The sequence below is a fragment of the Brassica napus genome, unplaced genomic scaffold, assembly GCF_020379485.1.
Source record: "Brassica napus cultivar Da-Ae unplaced genomic scaffold, Da-Ae ScsIHWf_488;HRSCAF=743, whole genome shotgun sequence".
Classification (NCBI taxonomy): domain Eukaryota; kingdom Viridiplantae; phylum Streptophyta; class Magnoliopsida; order Brassicales; family Brassicaceae; genus Brassica; species Brassica napus.
The window spans coordinates 35,940-39,230 of record NW_026016563.1 but is presented as its reverse complement, the minus strand read 5'-3'; positions in this window follow the sequence as shown (position 1 = coordinate 39,230).

Genomic DNA, 3,291 nt, shown 5'->3' with positions numbered 1-3,291 from the left:
TGGCCAATAAAACCAAGCTTTGTGGCCAGCCACCAAAGCATCCAATAGAAATTACACAAGAACTGCATGGAGGTGGTCCAGTCAAGGAGAAGCACATGTCCAGCTGCCTGAAGGAGGTGAGTAAGCTGCTGCATCTTCCGGAAGCTTCCGGATATGCTTAACACATTGTAGATGGCCCAAATGGGCCGTATTTAAATCCCGAACGTGTTATAAACTGATCCGAGCTGGCAGAAATGTTTCTCCTTGACAAAAACCTAGATATTAAATAAGGCAGAACAACCTGATTGAACCAAATATATCCGATATTTCACGTATCAATGCATCTCTTCAGGTAGGTTGAGACAATAAGCTACCTGTCTGATTCGTTGTATAATCTGGTAAGGCCCAATGAATCTTACCGCTAGTTTCCCGACCTTCCCGAATCGGTCCTTTTCTTTTTGAGCTGACACTTTCAGATAAACCCAACCACCAATATTGAACACCACTTCTCTCCTTGATTGATCGGCATACTTCTTTTGTCTATCCTGCGCTTTCTTCATATTGGTTTGAATTATCTTCAACTTTTTCATTGTCTCTTCTACAATTTTGGGTGCAAACTCTCTTCTTTCTCCAACTTCGGTCCAGCATAAAGGTGTTTTGCATGGCCTCCCATAAAGCGCCTCATATGGTGCCATACCTATGCTAGAATGAAAGTTGTTGTTGTAGGAGAACTCGATTAATGGTAAATGTTTTTCCCAGTTTCCCGCCCAATCCAATATACACATCCACATCATATCCTCTATGGTGCGAATGGTTCTGTCGGTTTTGTCGTCCGTCTCGGGATGATACGCGGTGCTTATGAACAACTTAGTTCCCGCAGCTTCTTGTAACGGCTTCCAAAAATTTGAGGTGAGTCTAGGATCTCGATCGGAGACTATATCTGTTAGCACCCCATGCAACCTCACAATTTGGTCCACATACATCTCTGCAAATACTTCTACCTTATCGGTTTCCTTCATAGGTAACAAGTGCACCACCTTTGTCAGTCTGTCGACAATCACCCCTTTTCACCTACTGTATGGGAAATTATGTCACTTACCGGTCGAGCTGGAACACAAGGCAGCCTGGGCTATTAAATAATTAAACTTCGATATCAAACCAGCTGCCGAAAGGAGGCTCATGCAGCTCAACGAGCTGGATAAGATTAGACATTTAGCTTATGAGAGTTCGAAGATATACAAGGAAAAGACGAAAGCATATCACGATTAAAAAAGTCATTTCCCGACACTTTGAACCAAACGATCAAGTGCTGCTATATAACTCTCGGCTAACACTGTTCCCTAGAAAACTCCGATCTTGTTGGTCAGGTCCTTTCACTGTATTGAACATAAATCCTTATGGAGCCATTACACTTATAAATAATAAAGGAGACAGTCGGGAGCCTACTTGCCCCGATTTTCATACATTGCGGAGTTCCATTAGATGATGCTGAGATGGATGACCGGATCGTCTACATGGATGCAGCGCATCTCACGAGCACTCAGTGGCTCAAGGAAGACCGTGACTAGTGCTTCAGGGACGAGAACGGCCCGTACTTGGTGAGGTTGCCACTTCGTACTCACGGATTTCGACCATGGCCTTGCTAGCATTCAGTTCCGACCTGACCCATGCCTCCTCCGCGCCCTAGCTACCATGCCGCTATGCTACACGGTCCAGCGACCTGGAGGACCTCAGCCGCATCAGCCCGAGGCCGCACTCCCGCCATTCCCACCTATGCCAGACATGTCTACACTCTCTGAGGAAGATTTCCAGCGCGTCGTAGTCGATGCTCTCACTGCCATCTGCGCCAGAGTATCGATATGTCGCTGTTCGAGCAGGAGGAGTGTGCAAGCCAGCTCATTGTTGGCAGCAGGACCATCACGCCAGCGCCGAGGCACCTCCAGCGACGACACCACTGATGAGGACTAGTCCTCATATTTCTATCCCTATCGACTTATCTTTTCTTTTACATTCGTACTATTAGGATTTACTTTCGAACTTATTATTCTATGTTATGACTGGAGTTTATCTATTTTGCTGACCTTGCATGTGTTTGGATTGTCTAACAGAGCTAACCTCGCTGACTGATACTTATGGGTTAGATACACTGACACGATGCAGCTAACACATAATTTTTCTGTCTTTGTGCTATCGATCGGCGACGATATCCTTACGTCGATCGACTGTGATACGCTTATGTCGATCGATCGAGTGTCGTATATATCAATCTACACTCGAGATGGATGGGTATGAACATTTTTTTCTCATGTTTAACATTTTAAACTTAGTAGTTATTATTTATTTAACCAACCAATCATAGACTGAATATCACTGGGATATGGTATAATGTCCTTTTGTGATTAGGACTTTTTATATGTGGATTGCAATATTGTAGAGGTGATGATTCTAAGTTTTAAATCATGTGAATCCCTGCTGTTTCAAACCTCTTTCAGAGAGACTGCCATTTTGTTTTGCTTGAGGATAAGCAAAAGGGTAAGTCTGGGGGGAGTTGATAGACCATGCATTTGACCAAATTTTATCTATGGTTTAAAAGTGTTTTAACTACTAATTATTATATTATAGAGTATATTTAGAATATTTATAGGATCAGGAGTGCTTTGGAGATAAGTGATGATTTTGGAGCATTTTGGAGATATTTGGAGCAAGCACCCGAGATGACCATCGAGCTCGACCATCGGTCGATAATGAAGAGGAAAACGATCGATGTTCATGTCTTGACATCAATCGACAGCAAAGCGCGCTGAAAGCCCGTTTGGTCACAGCCGACTTGAAGCCCAAGTCTTCACCAATTTACAAGATTACCCCGGACGAGTTTTAACCTAATTATATAAGCTTTGCCACCATGTTAGAGGCAAAGTGTGCTTTCTTGTTTTATTATTTTTCACAACAAGATTTTCTAGGATTTTGATAGATTGGAGAGAAGATCCAAAGTTATAATTTGTGATTGGAACTTCATTAATATCTTTTTACTATTCTAATAAAGTTTTCTTACCTAATTGATGTTATGAACTGCTTAGCCATGTCTGAGTACTTCCATTGTTTGATTTTAGGGTTGAAATAGGTTAGGAGGGATTAGCCCCAACTATAAATTGCTGAGTTGTGGTAATTGTCATTAGGATTGTTCATTAATGCATGTTTTCTGCCCCCATTTGGTGGGCGAGAGTTAGTCCTGCGATTAGAGCCTCGTACTCGCTTACGTTGTTGGTTGCTTTGAAGTTGCATCTCACGGCTCTTGAGGCCGTGTTCACTGTC